At 46.2% G+C, this 20,312-nt stretch overlaps 1 protein-coding gene across 1 annotated transcript in view; it reads left to right on the top strand.

Annotated features, from left to right (window-relative positions):
* The first annotated feature begins 4,323 nt into the window (after positions 1-4,323).
* LOC115121543 (myocardin-like) overlaps positions 4,324-20,312 on the top strand; it is a 125,584-nt gene continuing 109,595 nt past the window's right edge. Inside the window, exon 1 of the mRNA XM_065016077.1 lies at positions 4,324-4,621. The gene's annotated coding sequence lies outside the window, so the exon portion shown is untranslated. The remainder of the gene's footprint in view (positions 4,622-20,312) is intronic.

The raw sequence follows: 20,312 nt of genomic DNA, 5'->3' as shown, positions 1-20,312 counted from the left end.
CTGTGTTACTCTTACACTACAGCGGCGTTTTTTTGATGTGTGTTCTGTTCTGCAATCCACTTGAACTTTTCTGGTGATTCACCAAATGTACAAAGTACAGAATCAATTTTGTTCAAGTCATGACCCTGTATTTACCCTCAAGGCACGAGCCCATGATGGGTCCTGACCCTCCATTTCGGAGACACGCTGTACTGCAGTTTCTCTGAAGTTAGGCCACTGTGAAGTACAGTAACTGAGGTCATATGTGGTCATTAATTCAATGTGACTCTACCATAAAAAGGACTAATTAATTCAAAAGAGTCTCTCCCTTTGTTGACGCCACTGGGCTATTGCAACGCTTGCGAATTAATCAGACAGTTTATAAGTCTGATGATGGAGACGATGATGCATTTTTTGCTGGGTAGGTGTGTGAAAGCCTCAGTGCAGCTGTGTGCAGGTACGTGCGTGTGTGTGTGCATGCCCATGAACATGTGTGTGTGTCTGGTTCCCATCCAGTTTGGATGGAGCTTCAAAGAGAAGTGACAGACAGACAGATGGACTGATGGACACAGAGAGCTGTGGGGTTGGTGTTTGTGTGTGTGTGACGAGAGAGAGAGAGAGAGAGAGAGAGCAGTGACAGGCTGTGGCCTCTGAAAGGCCCAGGTTTCAAAGCCAAGCGATTGAAGAGATACACAAGGCAGCAGAGGAGGATGACTGTAGAAAGGCCCATGGAGTTGGTGGAATCGTCCTTTAAATCATGGCCACTTGCTCAGCTGGGCCCAGGGTGCTTTAATTAGGTCAGGTGGAGATGTTTGACAGATCTCAACTCATTAAAAGGAGGAAATCACCACCACCAGACCTCGCTGCTTTCTTTCCTCAACTCCGTTCAATCCAGACATTCTGTGTGTCCATGAATCAATGTAAATCCACCGAATCTGTTACCTTTCTTCCGAACTATCTGTTGTGATCGGGAGAGCGGGCCATCAGTTATTGTTTATGTTTAATACCGCGGAGCGCGGCTTGGAGCGCACACTTCAAAACTATTGTGTTATGTAAATAGACAATGATCATGGCCCTACAGATCATCACAGGCCAATTATGCCATTGATATATGGTTACTATATAATGAAATGTACATATAAAGACAAACCTGAAAGGATGAAATATGAAACGTAATTATTGTTTGCTGAACTGATAAATTCTGATGTCAAACTGATGGAGATTATAGATTGAATAACTGATCGATATATATGTATCCTCCTCATGATTATGATGAATGGTTCTGATCCTAAATGACTCCATTCTGCTTCATTTTGAATTCCTATGGAACCTTATTGCTGAATTACCTCATCCTACCTGTCCAGTTACCCACACAGATTCCAATAAACTTTCAATGACAGAGTTGAATTTTAAAGATCTTTACGTTACCACTCACAAACTAAAAAAACAAACATTTAATTAAAAGATTTAGCAGCAGCACATACACTGTTACCAGAAGGGGCTGGTGGGAGGAGCTATGAGGACGCCTCATTGTAATGGCTAGAATGGAATGGTACGAAACACATCAAATACATGGTAAAAAAGTGTTTGACTCCGTTCCATTAATTCCATTCCAGCTATTCCAATGAGCCTGTTCTACTATAGCTCCTCCCACCAGCCTCCTCTGACTGTTACTTCATCTTGTTCCACATTAAATGTGAACAGAAGGATCAGGATCTATGGATAGAACTCACAGGATAGAAGGTTGTCTGTTACCTTGTACTAAAGTCCACTAACACACACGTGGTTGAGGTTAGAATGTGCAAGGTTTAGCTGTCTCTTCTACTCAGTGCCTGCAGAATTGGTCTGGGTTGCCATGGTGATAGTATATCGGTAATACCTGTCATTGCAGACTGTGGCCACTTGTGGGCACACTTATTCAGATAATGCACTGTGCTGTACCCACATTATGCATTACTCATCCTTTATTCCTGTGTGTGTGTGTGTGTGTGTGTGTGTGTGTGTGTGTGTGTGTGTGTGTGTGTGTGTGTGTGCGAGCGAGAGAGAGAGAGAGAGAGAGAGAGAGAGAGAGATAGAGAGAGAGAGAGAGAGATATAGAGATAGAGAGAGAGAAAGAGGGAAATGAGAAAGAGATGTGAAGGCCTTTCTGTATGCAGAAACCACAGTGCACAATTAGGTCTGCAATGTGTGTGTGAGAGAAGCCGTTCACGTCACCAGTAACAGAGAAAGGTTACGTCCCTGCACCAAGGCTGCACCAGACACAGTATAGGATTAACACTCAGAGTGAGAGAGAGAGAGGGAGCGAGAGAAAGGAGGAGGGTAACAGGTGCTAATCAGAAAGGGAGTCCCAGACGGGGGGGAGGGGGCAACCAGAGGAAACAACGATTACATCATCTTTCTTCCAATGCCATCAGTGTGTGTTTCACTCGTTGTAGTAGCTGACGTGTATAGTGTTAAATCATCCGCATACACTGGCTTTACTCAGAGCCAGTGGCAGGTCATTAATAAAGATTGAAAAAAGTAAGGGGCCTAGATGGCTGCCCTGGGGAATGCCTGATCTACCTGGATTATGTTGGAGAGTCTTCCATTAAAGAACACCCTCTGTGTTCTGTTAGACAGGTACCTCTAATCCACAGTATAGCAGGGGGTGTAAAGCCACAACATAGAAGTTTTTCCAGCAGAACAAACATTATGATCAATAATATTAAAAGCTGCACTGAAGACTAACCAGAATTACTTTTTCTTTCCTCCAGGCCTGAGGGCAAACACTTTCGAGTAGGCTTAGATTGAAGAGATGGCAAATAGGAGTGGCAATATCATCCGCTATCATCCTCAGTAATTTTCTACCCAAGTTGTCAGACCCAGGTCATTGTTGATAGACAACAATACAAATTTCACCTCTTCCACACTCGTTTTACGGAATTCAAAATTACAATGCTTGTCTTTCATAATTTGGTCAGTTATGCGTGTATGTGTCAGTCCAGAATTTGTTGCTGGCATGTCATGCCTAAGTTTACTAATCTTGCCAATGAAAAAATAATTAAAGGGAGTGAGACATATATATAGCTTAGAGGTGGATCTACATTACACAACATATGGTGTGGAAAGAGACTCCTCTCACATTAGACCACTGTAGAACGTCTGCCAAGTTTGGATTTAGGAGTAAACCTCATCATTGTAGAAATATTTTACTGTCATCTAAATCTATACAACCACAATTCACCATACAGTGGCTCTGACTGTGGCTGTGACTGGTGGTTATCTGGATGGTGTCTGTACCAATGTCTTGTCTGCTGCAGTCAGTCTCTCCTAGCTGTGCTCAGTGTAACCAGGCTGTGGATCAATATGTGCTTCTCTCCAGATAACATAATTAATTAGCTGTAACTTCCTCTCCTGTCTTCCCTTCCTCTCCTCTCTTCCATTCCTCTCTTCCTGTAGTCCTGACTCCTTACCTCTCTCTCCCTCTCTCTCTCTCCCTCTCGCTCCCTCTCTCTCTCTACCTCTCACTCCCACTACTTCCCTGTATCCCCACCACTCCATCGTTCTATCTCGCTCCCTCTCACTACCCCCCCCCCTCTCTGACCTGCTGAACCAGCACACACCAGCCTGTCTGTCAAACTAACTGAACAGGTGCTCCTGCAAAGAATACCCTTCCCCTCCCCAATGTCCCCTCCCCCTGCTAAGCACACACACACACACACACACACACACACACACACACACACACGCACTCATATTCAGATATATACACTGACGTAAACTGACTTGGCCTGGGTTTCTGTGCCTGCCATATGTTTCACATGCACACGCAAACACACACGGACACGCACACACACACAGAATACATCATGTGTAAGAGGATGACGTAGGTATTTAGACAGGGACGCTGACTTACTAAAGTTACATTCCTTGATTTACATAGAACATTATCAGATGGAACTCTACACATCAAATCATACTGTAGTACTTACTGCAAAGTCCTACAGTAATACCTACCTACCACACCATATCACACCTCAGCAATATCCAATATCCCTAATCATTATTTGCTTTTAAATACATAAGGGAGGAAAAAGTATAGGCCTCAGACTAGTGTTGTGTATCTGGCCAAAGTTTGTAACAATGCCAAGTGCATGTTTACATGAGTCATTAATTTTGTGAATACTTTTGACAAAGACACACAACCACTTATTGTCACTCTAGCTCTCCATCAATCAGCCAATCAGTCAACAGATGTATGTTGCTGGGACGGGTGAAGGAGGGGTAGAGGAGTGAGGGAGGGGTAGAGAGAGAGACAGGGGAGAGGGGTGAGGGAGGGGTAGAGAGAGACAGGGGAGAGGGGGAGTGACCAGGACGCTTTAGGGAGAGGTCCAGAGAGAAAGAGCGAGAGAAGGATAAGGTTAGTTCTATGATAAGGAAGGAACGAACATCAGATTCTTTCCTCCCCAAGTCCACCTTTAGAACTCTTTTCCAGGGGATTAACGAGTGTGGAGAGAGAGAGAGAAACAATATAACAAGAAAAGGAACATGAAAGAAATCGTCATTAAACGCATTTGAAGTTCTCTCTTCCTTCTTGCACCTCTCTCTAATTTAATCTTAAACCCACTCCAAGTTCCCCCAAGGGACTACTCTTTCTATTTCAGTAAGTATTATCATTCATTCTACCTCATTTACTTTATCTCTCTCTCACACACTCTCTCTGTCTTCCTTTCCCTTCCTCGCTCTCTTTCTCTCTCTCTTTTTGTGTCTCAGTGCCCTACTGTGTGATATGAGGACTCATCAATATCCTACTGTATGGGTATTGCTCTAATCTAGTTTGTAAATAACTGTGTGTGTGTGTGTGATTGTGTGTTAATGAACACCAGCTCAGTGATTTTGTGTAAATAATCTCAGTCACTCTGTGTGTGTCCATTTTCATGCTGTTCAGGCTTTCCCAATTTGTCTTATGGGTGGCCAGCGGCATAGTCAATATAGTCAATAACTGGTGTGTGTGCATTAATGAAGTGTGTGTGAATTAGTGCTAATAACCTCTGTCTCTCTCCCATGGTTCTCTGTGTGTAGATAAAAACATCTATTTCTCTGTGGCAGTTTCACTTTCTTTCGCTTTTAAATCTGTGCATCCAGCCTCTGCATAGTTGTGTCCTCTGTGATAGGTGTTGTGGCTTTTTATGTGTCCATTATAATAAGTGTCCCCTGTGCACTCACTGTTTGGCATCTGGGTATCTGTCACTGCCTCTGTCTCTGTCACTCATATGGCCTAACTCACCCTGTCTCTCTCTTCTCCTCGCCTCTCCTCCTTTTCCTCTGTCGTTCTAAATGCTTCCTACTGTCTCTTCCTCTTTCTTTCTCGTTATATCTACGGTATGTGTGTGTCTCTCCTCTCTTTCTGTGATTGTGGCAGTCTGCCGTGAGAGGCGTGGTCTAGTCAATGTCGATGTTGTCTCTCTACTACTGTCCACTCTATCCTGTGTGTGTCAGATGGTGTGTCTCTACTACTGTCCACTCTATCCTGTGTGTGTCAGATGGTGTCTCTACTACTGTCCACTCGATCCAAATCAAATCAAATCAAATCAAATCAAGTTTTATTTGTCACATACACATGGTTAGCAGTTGTTAATGCGAGTGTAGCGAAATGCTTGTGCTTCTAGTTCCGACAATGCAGTAATAACCAACAAGTAATCTAACTAACAATTCCAAAACTACTGTCTTATACACAGTGTAAGGGGATAAAGAATATGTACATAAAGATATATGAATGAGTGATGGTACAGAGCAGCATAGGCAAGATACAGTAGATGGTATCGAGAACAATATATACATATGAGGTGAGTATGTAAACAAAGTGGCATAGTTAAAGTGGCTAGTGATACATGTATTACATAAGGATGCAGTAGATGATATAGAGTACAGTATATACGTATGCATATGAGATGAATAATGTAGGGTATGTAAACATTATATTAGGTAGCATTGTTTAAAGTGGCTAGTGATATATTTTACATAATTTCCCATCAATTCCCATTATTAAAGTGGCTGGAGTTGTAACGACGTTCTTCGTTTGTATAAAGAGAGGACCGAAATGCAGCGTGGTGGTTACTCATGTCTTTAATGAATGAAATGACGATACATGAAATAACTGAATAAACAAAACAACAAACGGAACGTGAAACCTAATTACAGCCTATCTGGTGAAACTACACAGAGACAGGAACAATCACCCACGAAATACAAAGTGAAACTCAGGCTACCTAAATACGGTTCCCCATCAGAGACAACAAGAATCACCTGACTCTGATTGAGAACCGCCTCAGGCAGCCAAGCCTAACTAGACACACCCCTAATCATTAGCAATCCCAAATCCTATAAAACCCCAATACGAAACACAACACATAAACCCATGTCACACCCTGGCCTGACCAAAATATATAACGAAAACACAAAACACTATGACCAAGGCGTGACAGGAGTTGAGTCAGTGTCAGTGTGTTGGCAGCAGCCACTCAATGTTAGTGGTGGCTGTTTAACAGTCTGATGGCCTTGAGATAGAAGCTGTTTTTCAGTCTCTCGGTCCCAGCTTTGATGCACCTGTACTGACCTCGCCTTCTGGATGATAGCGGGGTGAACAGGCAGTGGCTCGGGTGGTTGTTGTCCTTGATGATCTTTATGGCCTTCCTGTAACATCGGGTGGTGTAGGTGTCCTGGAGGGCAGGTAGTTTGCCCCCGGTGATGCGTTGTGCAGACCTCACTACCCTCTGGAGAGCCTTACAGTTGTGGGCGGAGCAGTTGCCGTACCAGGCGGTGATACAGCCCGCCAGGATGCTCTCGATTGTGCATCTGTAGAAGTTTGTGAGTGCTTTTGGTGACAAGCCAAATTTCTTCAGCCTCCTGAGGTTGAAGAGGCGCTGCTGCGCCTTCTTCACGATGCTGTCTGTGTGAGTGGACCAATTCAGTTTGTCTGTGATGTGTATGCCGAGGAACTTAAAACTTACTACCCTCTCCACTACTGTTCCATCGATGTGGATAGGGGGGTGTTCCCTCTGCTGTTTCCTGAAGTCCACAATCATCTCCTTAGTTTTGTTGACGTTGAGTGTGAGGTTATTTTCCTGACACTACACTCCGAGGGCCCTCACCTCCTCCCTGTAGGCCGTCTCGTCGTTGTTGGTAATCAAGCCTACCACTGTTGTGTCGTCCGCAAACTTGATGATTGAGTTGGAGGCGTGCGTGGCCACGCAGTCGTGGGTGAACAGGGAGTACAGGAGAGGGCTCAGAACGCACCCTTGTGGGGCCCCAGTGTTGAGGATCAGCGGGGTGGAGATGTTGTTGCCTACCCTCACCACCTGGGGGCGGCCCGTCAGGAAGTCCAGTACCCAGTTGCACAGGGCTGTTGCCGAGCTGTAGTCGATGAACAGCATTCTCACATAGGTATTCCTCTTGTCCAGATGGGTTAGGGCAGTGTGCAGTGTGGTTGAGATTGCATCGTCTGTGGACCTATTTGGGCGGTAAGCAAATTGGAGTGGGTCTAGGGTGTCAGGTAGAGTGGAGGTGATATGGTCCTTGACTAGTCTCTCAAAGCACTTCATGATGACGGAAGTGAGTGCTACGGGGCGGTAGTCGTTAAGCTCAGTTACCTTAGCTTTCTTGGGAACAGGAACAATGGTGGCCCTCTTGAAGCATGTGGGAACAGCAGACTGGTATAGGGATTGATTGAATATGTCCCTAAACACACCGGCCAGCTGGTCTGCGCATGCTCTGAGGGCGCGGCTGGGGATGCCGTCTGGGCCTGCAGCCCTGCGAGGGTTAACACGTTTAAATGTTTTACTCACCTCGGCTGCAGTGAAGGAGAGTCCGCATGTTTTCGTTGCAGGCCGTGTCAGTGGCACTGTATTGTCCTCAAAGCGGGCAAAAAAGTTATTTAGTCTGCCTGGGAGCAAGACATCCTGGTCCGTGACTGGGCTGGTTTTCTTCTTGTAGTCCGTGATTGACTGTAGACCCTGCCACATACCTCTTGTGTCTGAGCCGTTGAATTGAGATTCTACTTTGTCTCTATACTGACGCTTAGCTTGTTTGATAGCCTTGCGGAGGGAATAGCTGCACTGTTTGTATTCGGTCATGTTACCAGTCACCTTGCCCTGATTAAAAGCAGTGGTTCGCGCTTTCAGTTTCACGCGGATGCTGCCATCAATCCACGGTTTCTGGTTAGGGAATGTTTTAATCGTTGCTATGGGAACGACATCTTCAACGCACGTTCTAATGAACTCGCACACCGAATCAGCGTATTCGTCAATGTTGTACGAAACATATCCCAGTCCACGTGATGGAAGCAGTCTTGGAGTGTGGAATCAGCTTGGTCGGACCAGCGTTGGACAGACTTCAGCGTGGAAGCCTCCCGTTTTAGTTTCTGTCTGTAGGCAGGGATCAACAAAATGGAGTCGTGGTCAGCTTTTCCGAAAAGAGGGCGGGGCAGGGCCTTATATGCGTCGCGGAATTTAGAGTAACAATGATCCAAGGTTTTTCCGGCCCTGGTTGCGCAATCGATATGCTGATACAATTTAGGGAGTCTTGTTTTCAGATTAGCCTGTGTGTGTCAGATGGTGTCTCTACTACTGTCCACTCTATCCTGTGTGTGTCAGATGGTGTGTCTCTACTACTGTCCACTCTATCCTGTGTGTGTCAGATGTTGTGTCTCTACTACTGTCCACTCTATCCTGTGTGTGTCAGATGGTGTGTCTCTACTACTGTCCACTCTATCCTGTGTGTGTCAGATGGTGTCTCTACTACTGTCAACTCTATCCTGTGTGTGTCAGATGGTGTCTCTACTACTGTCCACTCTATCCTGTGTGTGTCAGATGGTGTCTCTACTACTGTCCACTCTATCCCGTGTGTGTCAGATGGTGTGTCTCTACTACTGTCCACTCTATCCTGTGTGTGTCAGATGGTGTGTCTCTACTACTGTCCACTCTATCCCGTGTGTGTCAGATGGTGTGTCTCTACTACTGTCCACTCTATCCTGTGTGTGTCAGATGGTGTGTCTCTACTACTGTCCACTCTATCCTGTTTGTGTCAGATGGTGTCTCTACTACTGTCCACTCTATCCTGTGTGTGTCAGATGGTGTGTCTCTACTACTGTCCACTCTATCCTGTGTGTGTCAGATGGTGTCTCTACTACTGTCCACTCTATCCTGTGTGTGTCAGATGGTGTGTCTCTACTACTGTCCACTCTATCCTGTGTGTGTCAGATGGTGTGTCTCTACTACTGTCCACTCTATCCTGTGTGTGTCAGATGGTGTCTCTACTACTGTCCACTCTATCCTGTGTGTGTCAGATGGTGTGTCTCTACTACTGTCCACTCTATCCTGTGTGTGTCAGATGGTGTCTCTACTACTGTCCACTCTATCCTGTGTGTGTCAGATGGTGTGTCTCTACTACTGTCCACTCTATCCTGTGTGTGTCAGATGGTGTCTCTACTACTGTCCACTCTATCCTGTTTGTCAGATGGTGTTTCTACTACTGTTCACTCTATCCTGTGTGTGTCAGATGGTGTCTCTACTACTGTCCACTCTATCCTGTGTGTGTCAGATGGTGTCTCTGCTACTGTCCACTCTATCCTGTGTGTGTCAGATGGTGTCTCTACTACTGTCCACTCTATCCTGTGTGTGTCAGATGGTGTCTCTACTACTGTCCACTCTATCCTGTGTGTGTCAGATAGTGTGTCTCTACTACTGTCCACTCTATCCTCTGTGTGTCAGATGGTGTGTCTCTACTACTGTCCACTCTATCCTGTGTGTGTCAGATGGTGTGTCTCTACTACTGTCCACTCTATCCTGTGTGTGTCAGATAGTGTCTCTACTACTGTCCACTCTATCCTGTGTGTGTCAGATGGTGTCTCTACTACTGTCCACTCTATCCTGTGTGTGTCAGATGGTGTCTCTACTACTGTCCACTCTATCCTGTGTGTGTCAGATGGTGTCTCTACTACTGTCCACTCTATCCTGTGTGTGTCAGATAGTGTGTCTCTACTACTGTCCACTCTATCCTGTGTGTCAGATAGTGTGTCTCTACTACTGTCCACTCTATCCTGTGTGTGTCAGATGGTGTCTCTACTACTGTCCACTCTATCCTGTGTGTGTCAGATGGTGTCTCTACTACTGTCCACTCTATCCTGTGTGTGTCAGATAGTGTGTCTCTACTACTGTCCACTCTATCCTGTGTGTGTCAGATGGTGTGTCTCTACTACTGTCCACTCTATCCTGTGTGTGTCAGATGGTGTCTCTACTACTGTCCACTCTATCCTGTGTGTGTCAGATGGTGTCTCTACTACTGTCCACTCTATCCTGTGTGTGTCAGATGGTGTCTCTACTACTGTCCACTCTATCCTGTGTGTGTCAGATAGTGTGTCTCTACTACTGTCCACTCTATCCTGTGTGTGTCAGATAGTGTGTCTCTACTACTGTCCACTCTATCCTGTGTGTGTCAGATAGTGTGTCTCTACTACTGTCCACTCTATCCTGTGTGTCAGATAGTGTGTCTCTACTACTGTCCACTCTATCCTGTGTGTGTCAGATGGTGTCTCTACTACTGTCCACTCTATCCTGTGTGTGTCAGATGGTGTCTCTACTACTGTCCACTCTATCCTGTGTGTGTCAGATGGTGTCTCTACTACTGTCCACTCTATCCTGTGTGTGTCAGATGGTGTCTCTACTACTGTCCACTCTATCCTGTGTGTGTCAGATGGTGTCTCTACTACTGTCCACTCTATCCTGTGTGTGTCAGATGGTGTCTCTACTACTGTCCACTCTATCCTGTGTGTGTCAGATAGTGTGTCTCTACTACTGTCCACTCTATCCTGTGTGTGTCAGATGGTGTGTCTCTACTACTGTCCACTCTATCCTGTGTGTGTCAGATAGTGTCTCTACTACTGTCCACTCTATCCTGTGTGTGTCAGATGGTGTCTCTACTACTGTCCACTCTATCCTGTGTGTGTCAGATGTTGTGTCTCTACTACTGTCCACTCTATCCTGTGTGTGTCAGATGGTGTCTCTACTACTGTCCACTCTATCCTGTGTGTGTCAGATAGTGTGTCTCTACTACTGTCCACTCTATCCTGTGTGTGTCAGATGGTGTCTCTACTACTGTCCACTCTATCCTGTGTGTGTCAGATGGTGTCTCTACTACTGTCCACTCTATCCTGTGTGTGTCAGATAGTGTGTCTCTACTACTGTCCACTCTATCCTGTGTGTGTCAGATGGTGTCTCTACTACTGTCCACTCTATCCTGTGTGTGTCAGATGGTGTGTCTCTACTACTGTCCACTCTATCCTGTGTGTGTCAGATGGTGTGTCTCTACTACTGTCCACTCTATCCTGTGTGTGTCAGATGTTGTGTCTCTACTACTGTCCACTCTATCCTGTGTGTGTCAGATGGTGTGTCTCTACTACTGTCCACTCTATCCTGTGTGTGTCAGATGGTGTGTCTCTACTACTGTCCACTCTATCCTGTGTGTGTCAGATGGTGTCTCTACTACTGTCCACTCTATCCTGTGTGTGTCAGATGGTGTGTCTCTACTACTGTCCACTCTATCCTGTGTGTGTCAGATGGTGTCTCTACTACTGTCCACTCTATCCTGTTTGTCAGATGGTGTTTCTACTACTGTTCACTCTATCCTGTGTGTGTCAGATGGTGTCTCTACTACTGTCCACTCTATCCTGTGTGTGTCAGATGGTGTCTCTACTACTGTCCACTCTATCCTGTGTGTGTCAGATGGTGTCTCTACTACTGTCCACTCTATCCTGTGTGTGTCAGATGGTGTCTCTACTACTGTCCACTCTATCCTGTGTGTGTCAGATAGTGTGTCTCTACTACTGTCCACTCTATCCTCTGTGTGTCAGATGGTGTGTCTCTACTACTGTCCACTCTATCCTGTGTGTGTCAGATGGTGTGTCTCTACTACTGTCCACTCTATCCTGTGTGTGTCAGATAGTGTCTCTACTACTGTCCACTCTATCCTGTGTGTGTCAGATGGTGTCTCTACTACTGTCCACTCTATCCTGTGTGTGTCAGATGGTGTCTCTACTACTGTCCACTCTATCCTGTGTGTGTCAGATGGTGTCTCTACTACTGTCCACTCTATCCTGTGTGTGTCAGATAGTGTGTCTCTACTACTGTCCACTCTATCCTGTGTGTGTCAGATAGTGTGTCTCTACTACTGTCCACTCTATCCTGTGTGTGTCAGATGGTGTCTCTACTACTGTCCACTCTATCCTGTGTGTGTCAGATGGTGTCTCTACTACTGTCCACTCTATCCTGTGTGTGTCAGATAGTGTGTCTCTACTACTGTCCACTCTATCCTGTGTGTGTGTGTCAGATGGTGTGTCTCTACTACTGTCCACTCTATCCTGTGTGTGTCAGATGTGTGTCTCTACTACTGTCCACTCTATCCTGTGTGTGTCAGATGTGTGTCTCTACTACTGTCCACTCTATCCTGTGTGTGTCAGATGGTGTCTCTACTACTGTCCACTCTATCCTGTGTGTGTCAGATGTGTGTCTCTACTACTGTCCACTCTATCCTGTGTGTGTCAGATAGTGTGTCTCTACTACTGTCCACTCTATCCTGTGTGTGTCAGATAGTGTGTCTCTACTACTGTCCACTCTATCCTGTGTGTGTCAGATAGTGTGTCTCTACTACTGTCCACTCTATCTGTGTGTGTGTGTCAGATAGTGTGTCTCTACTACTGTCCACTCTATCCTGTGTGTGTCAGATGGTGTCTCTACTACTGTCCACTCTATCCTGTGTGTGTCAGATGGTGTCTCTACTACTGTCCACTCTATCCTGTGTGTGTCAGATGGTGTCTCTACTACTGTCCACTCTATCCTGTGTGTCAGATGTGTGTCTCTACTACTGTCCACTCTATCCTGTGTGTGTCAGATGGTGTGTCTCTACTACTGTCCACTCTATCCTGTGTGTGTCAGATGTGTGTCTCTACTACTGTCCATCCTGTGTGTGTCTATCCTGTGTGTGTCAGATGGTGTCTCTACTACTGTCCACTCTATCCTGTGTGTGTCAGATGTTGTGTCTCTACTACTGTCCACTCTATCCTGTGTGTGTCAGATGGTGTCTCTACTACTCTATCCTGTCCATGGTGTCTCTACTATCCTATGTGTGTGTCAGATGTGTGTCTCTACTACTGTCCACTCTATCCTGTGTGTGTCAGATGGTGTCTCTACTACTGTCCACTCTATCCTGTGTGTGTCAGATGGTGTCTCTACTACTGTCCACTCTATCCTGTGTGTGTCAGATAGTGTGTCTCTACTACTGTCCACTCTATCCTGTGTGTGTCAGATGGTGTCTCTACTACTGTCCACTCTATCCTGTGTGTGTCAGATGGTGTGTCTCTACTACTGTCCACTCTATCCTGTGTGTGTCAGATGGTGTGTCTCTACTACTGTCCACTCTATCCTGTGTGTGTCAGATGTTGTGTCTCTACTACTGTCCACTCTATCCTGTGTGTGTCAGATGTGTGTCTCTACTACTGTCCACTCTATCCTGTGTGTGTCAGATGTGTGTCTCTACTACTGTCCACTCTATCCTGTGTGTGTCAGATGGTGTCTCTACTACTGTCCACTCTATCCTGTGTGTGTCAGATGGTGTCTCTACTACTGTCCACTCTATCCTGTGTGTGTCAGATGTTGTGTCTCTACTACTGTCCACTCTATCCTGTGTGTCAGATCAGATGTGTCTCTACTACTGTCCACTCTATCCTGTGTGTGTCAGATGGTGTCTCTGTCCACTCTATCCTGTGTGTGTCAGATGGTGTCTCTACTACTGTCCACTCTATCCTGTGTGTGTCAGATGGTGTGTCTCTACTACTGTCCACTCTATCCTGTGTGTGTCAGATGGTGTCTCTACTACTGTCCACTCTATCCTGTGTGTGTCAGATAGTGTGTCTACTCTGTCCACTCTATCCTGTGTGTGTCAGATGTGTGTCTCTCCTGTCCACTCTATCCTGTGTGTGTCAGATAGTGTGTCTCTACTACTGTCCACTCTATCCTGTGTGTGTCAGATAGTGTGTCTCTACTACTGTCCACTCTATCCTGTGTGTGTCAGATGGTGTCTCTACTACTGTCCACTCTATCCTGTGTGTGTCAGATGGTGTCTCTACTACTGTCCACTCTATCCTGTGTGTGTCAGATGGTGTGTCTCTACTACTGTCCACTCTATCCTGTGTGTGTCAGATGGTGTCTCTACTACTGTCCACTCTATCCTGTGTGTGTCAGATGGTGTCTCTCTACTACTGTCCACTCTATCCTGTGTGTGTCAGATGGTGTCTCTACTACTGTCCACTCTATCCTGTGTGTGTCAGATGGTGTCTCTACTACTGTCCACTCTATCCTGTGTGTGTCAGATGGTGTGTCTCTACTACTGTCCACTCTATCCTGTCAGATGTGTCTCTACTACTGATCCTGTGTGTGTCAGATGGTGTGTCTCTACTACTGTCCACTCTATCCTGTGTGTGTCAGATGTTGTGTCTCTACTACTGTCCACTCTATCCTGTGTGTGTCAGATGGTGTCTCTACTACTGTCCACTCTATCCTGTGTGTGTCAGATAGTGTGTCTCTACTACTGTCCACTCTATCCTGTGTGTGTCAGATGGTGTCTCTACTACTGTCCACTCTATCCTGTGTGTGTCAGATGGTGTCTCTACTACTGTCCACTCTATCCTGTGTGTGTCAGATGGTGTGTCTCTACTACTGTCCACTCTATCCTGTGTGTGTCAGATGTGTCCACTCTATCTCAGATGGGTGTCTCTACTACTGTCCACTCTATCCTGTGTGTGTCAGATGGTGTGTCTCTACTACTGTCCACTCTATCCTGTGTGTGTCAGATGTTGTGTCTCTACTACTGTCCACTCTATCCTGTGTGTGTCAGATGGTGTGTCTACTACTGTCCACTCTATCCTGTGTGTGTCAGATGGTGTGTCTCTACTACTGTCCACTCTATCCTGTGTGTGTCAGATGGTGTGTCTCTACTACTGTCCACTCTATCCTGTGTGTGTCAGATGGTGTCTCTACTACTGTCCACTCTATCCTGTGTGTGTCAGATGGTGTGTCTCTACTACTGTCCACTCTATCCTGTGTGTGTCAGATGGTGTCTCTACTACTGTCCACTCTATCCTGTTTGTCAGATGTGTCTCTACTACTGTCCACTCTATCCTGTGTGTGTCAGATGGTGTCTCTACTACTGTCCACTCTATCCTGTGTGTGTCAGATGTGTGTCTCTACTACTGTTCCACTACTACTGTCCACTCTATCCTGTGTGTGTCAGATGGTGTCTCTACTACTGTCCACTCTATCCTGTGTGTGTCAGATGGTGTGTCTCTACTACTGTCCACTCTATCCTGTGTGTCAGATGTGTGTCTCTACTACTGTCCACTCTATCCTGTGTGTGTCAGATGGTGTGTCTCTACTACTGTCCACTCTATCCTGTGTGTGTCAGATGGTGTCTCTACTACTGTCCACTCTATCCTGTGTGTGTCAGATGTGTGTCTCTACTACTGTCCACTCTATCCTGTGTGTGTCAGATGGGTGTCTCTACTACTGTCCACTCTATCCTGTGTGTGTCAGATGTGTGTCTCTACTACTGTCCACTCTATCCTGTGTGTGTCAGATAGTGTGTCTCTACTACTGTCCACTCTATCCTGTGTGTGTCAGATGGTGTCTCTACTACTGTCCACTCTATCCTGTGTGTGTCAGATGGTGTCTCTACTACTGTCCACTCTATCCTGTGTGTGTCAGATAGTGTGTCTCTACTACTGTCCACTCTATCCTGTGTGTGTCAGATGGTGTGTCTCTACTACTGTCCACTCTATCCTGTGTGTGTCAGATGGTGTCTCTACTACTGTCCACTCTATCCTGTGTGTGTCAGATGGTGTGTCTCTACTACTGTCCACTCTATCCTGTGTGTGTCAGATGGTGTCTCTACTACTGTCCACTCTATCCTGTGTGTGTCAGATGTGTGTCTCTACTACTGTCCACTCTATCCTGTGTGTGTCAGATGGTGTCTCTACTACTGTCCACTCTATCCTGTGTGTGTCAGATGGTGTCTCTACTACTGTCCACTCTATCCTGTGTGTGTCAGATGGTGTGTCTCTACTACTGTCCACTCTATCCTGTGTGTGTCAGATGGTGTCTCTACTACTGTCCACTCTATCCTGTGTGTGTCAGATGTTGTGTCTCTACTACTGTCCACTCTATCCTGTGTGTCAGATGGTGTGTCTCTACTACTGTCCACTCTATCCTGTGTGTGTCAGATGGTGTGTCTCTACTACTGTCCACTCTATCCTGTGTGTGTCAGATGGTGTCTCTACTACTGTCCACTCTATCCTGTGTGTGTCAGATGGTGTGTCTCTACTACTGTCCACTCTATCCTGTGTGTCAGATGGTGTCTCTACTACTGATCCTGTTTGTCAGATGGTGTTTCTACTACTGTCCACTCTATCCTGTGTGTGTCAGATGGTGTCTCTACTACTGTCACTCTATCCTGTGTGTGTCAGATGGTGTCTCTACTACTGTCCACTCTATCCTGTGTGTGTCAGATGTGTGTCTCTACTACTGTCCACTCTATCCTGTGTGTGTCAGATGGTGTCTCTACTACTGTCCACTCTATCCTGTGTGTGTCAGATGGTGTCTCTACTACTGTCCACTCTATCCTGTGTGTGTCAGATGGTGTGTCTCTACTACTGTCCACTCTATCCTGTTTGTGTCAGATGGTGTCTCTACTACTGTCCACTCTATCCTGTGTGTGTCAGATGGTGTCTCTACTACTGTCCACTCTATCCTGTGTGTGTCAGATGGTGTCTCTACTACTGTCCACTCTATCCTGTGTGTGTCAGATGGTGTCTCTACTACTGTCCACTCTATCCTGTGTGTGTCAGATGGTGTCTCTACTACTGTCCACTCTATCCTGTGTGTGTCAGATAGTGTGTCTCTACTACTGTCCACTCTATCCTGTGTGTGTCAGATGGTGTGTCTCTACTACTGTCCACTCTATCCTGTGTGTGTCAGATGTGTCAGTGTGTCTCTACTACTGTCCACTCTATCCTGTGTGTGTCAGATGGTGTCTCTACTACTGTCCACTCTATCCTGTGTGTGTCAGATGGTGTCTCTACTACTGTCCACTCTATCCTGTGTGTGTCAGATGTGTGTCTCTACTACTGTCCACTCTATCCTGTGTGTGTCAGATGATGTCTCTGTGTCTCTACTACTGTCCACTCTATCCTGTGTGTGTCAGATGGTGTCTCTACTACTGTCCACTCTATCCTGTGTGTGTCAGATAGTGTGTCTCTACTACTCCACTCTATCCTGTGTGTGTCAGATGTGTGTCTCTACTACTGTCCACTCTATCCTGTGTGTGTCAGATGTGTCTCTACTACTGTCCACTCTATCCTGTGTGTGTCAGATGGTGTCTCTACTACTGTCCACTCTATCCTGTGTGTGTCAGATGGTGTCTCTACTACTGTCCACTCTATCCTGATGTGTGTCAGATCCTGTGTGTGTCAGATGGTGTCTCTACTACTGTCCACTCTATCCTGTGTGTGTCAGATGTGTGTCTCTACTACTGTCCACTCTATCCTGTGTGTGTCAGATGGTGTCTCTACTACTGTCCACTCTATCCTGTGTGTGTCAGATGGTGTCTCTACTACTGTCCACTCTATCCTGTGTGTGTCAGATGGTGTCTCTACTACTGTCCACTCTATCCTGTGTGTGTCAGATGGTGTCTCTACTACTGTCCACTCTATCCTGTGTGTGTCAGATGGTGTCTCTACTACTGTCCACTCTATCCTGTGTGTGTCAGATGTTGTGTCTCTACTACTGTCCACTCTATCCTGTGTGTGTCAGATGGTGTCTCTACTACTGTCCACTCTATCCTGTGTGTGTCAGATGGTGTGTCTCTACTACTGTCCACTCTATCCTGTGTGTGTCAGATGTGTGTCTCTACTACTGTCCACTCTATCCTGTGTGTGTCAGATGGTGTCTCTACTACTGTCCACTCTATCCTGTGTGTGTCAGATGTGTGTCTCTACTACTGTCCACTCTATCCTGTGTGTGTCAGATGGTGTCTCTACTACTGTCCACTCTATCCTGTGTGTGTCAGATGGTGTGTCTCTACTACTGTCCACTCTATCCTGTCAGATGTGTGTCTCTACTACTGTCAGATGTCAGATGTGTCTCTACTACTGTCCACTCTATCCTGTGTGTGTCAGATGTTGTGTCTCTACTACTGTCCACTCTATCCTGTGTGTGTCAGATGGTGTCTCTACTACTGTCCACTCTATCCTGTGTGTGTCAGATGGTGTGTCTCTACTACTGTCCACTCTATCCTGTGTGTGTCAGATGGTGTCTCTACTACTGTCCACTCTATCCTGTGTGTGTCAGATGTGTGTGTCTCTACTACTGTCCACTCTATCCTGTGTGTGTCAGATGGTGTCTCTACTACTGTCCACTCTATCCTGTGTGTGTCAGATGGTGTCTCTACTACTGTCCACTCTATCCTGTGTGTGTCAGATGGTGTGTCTCTACTACTGTCCACTCTATCCTGTGTGTGTCAGATGTGTGTCTCTACTACTGTCCACTCTATCCTGTATTGTGTCAGTGTGTCTCTACTACTGTCCACTCTATCAGATGGTGTGTCTCTACTACTGTCCACTCTATCCTGTGTGTGTCAGATGTGTGTCTCTACTACTGTCCACTCTATCCTGTGTGTGTCAGATGGTGTCTCTACTACTGTCCACTCTATCCTGTGTGTGTCAGATGGTGTCTCTACTACTGTCCACTCTATCCTGTGTGTGTCAGATGGTGTCTCTACTACTGTCCACTCTATCCTGTGTGTGTCAGATGGTGTCTCTACTACTGTCCACTCTATCCTGTGTGTGTCAGATGGTGTCTCTACTACTGTCCACTCTATCCTGTGTGTGTCAGATGGTGTCTCTACTACTGTCCACTCTATCCTGATGTGTGTCAGATGGTGTCTCTACTACTGTCCACTATCCTGTGTGTGTCAGATGGTGTCTCTACTACTGTCCACTCTATCCTGTGTGTGTCAGATGGTGTGTCTCTACTACTGTCCACTCTATCCTGTTTGTGTCAGATGGTGTCTCTACTACTGTCCACTCTATCCTGTGTGTGTCAGATGGTGTCTCTACTACTGTCCACTCTATCCTGTGTGTGTCAGATGTGTGTCTCTACTACTGTCCACTCTATCTGTGTGTGTCAGATGGTGTCTCTACTACTGTCCACTCTGTGTGTGTCAGATAGTGTGTCTCTACTACTGTCCACTCTATCCTGTGTGTGTCAGATGGTGTCTCTACTACTGTCCACTCTATCCTGTGTGTGTCAGATGGTGTCTCTACTACTGTCCACTCTATCCTGTGTGTGTCAGATAGTGTGTCTCTACTACTGTCCACTCTATCCTGTGTGTGTCAGATGGTGTGTCTCTACTACTGTCCACTCTATCCTGTGTGTCAGATGGTGTGTCTCTACTACTGTCCACTCTATCCTGTGTGTGTCAGATGGTGTCTCTACTACTGTCCACTCTATCCTGTGTGTGTCAGATGTGTGTCTCTACTACTGTCCACTCTATCCTGTGTGTGTCAGATGGTGTCTCTACTACTGTCCACTCTATCCTGTCAGATGTGTCAGATGTCAGATGGTGTCTCTACTACTGTCCACTCTATCCTGTGTGTGTCAGATGGTGTGTCTCTACTACTGTCCACTCTATCCTGTGTGTGTCAGATGTGTGTCTCTACTACTGTCCACTCTATCCTGTGTGTGTCAGATGTGTGTCTCTACTACTGTCCACTCTATCCTGTGTGTGTCAGATGGTGTCTCTACTACTGTCCACTCTATCCTGTGTGTGTCAGATGTGTGTCTCTACTACTGTCCACTCTATCCTGTGTGTGTCAGATGGTGTCTCTACTACTGTCCACTCTATCCTGTGTGTGTCAGATGGTGTCTCTACTACTGTCCACTCTATCCTGTGTGTGTCAGATGGTGTCTCTACTACTGTCCACTCTATCCTGTGTGTGTCAGATGGTGTCTCTACTACTGTCCACTCTATCCTGTGTGTGTCAGATGGTGTCTCTACTGTCCACTCTATCCTGTGTGTGTCAGATGTGTGTCTCTACTACTGTCCACTCTATCCTGTGTGTGTAGTCCACTCTACTGTGTGTGTCGATACTGTCAGGATGGTGTCTCTACTACTGTCCACTCTATCCTGTGTGTGTCAGATGGTGTCTCTACTACTGTCCACTCTATCCTGTGTGTGTCAGATGGTGTCTCTAC

Source organism: Oncorhynchus nerka, unplaced genomic scaffold (assembly GCF_034236695.1).
Source record: "Oncorhynchus nerka isolate Pitt River unplaced genomic scaffold, Oner_Uvic_2.0 unplaced_scaffold_1154, whole genome shotgun sequence".
Lineage (NCBI taxonomy): Eukaryota > Metazoa > Chordata > Actinopteri > Salmoniformes > Salmonidae > Oncorhynchus > Oncorhynchus nerka.
This window is presented reverse-complemented; position numbering and strand designations above follow the sequence as displayed.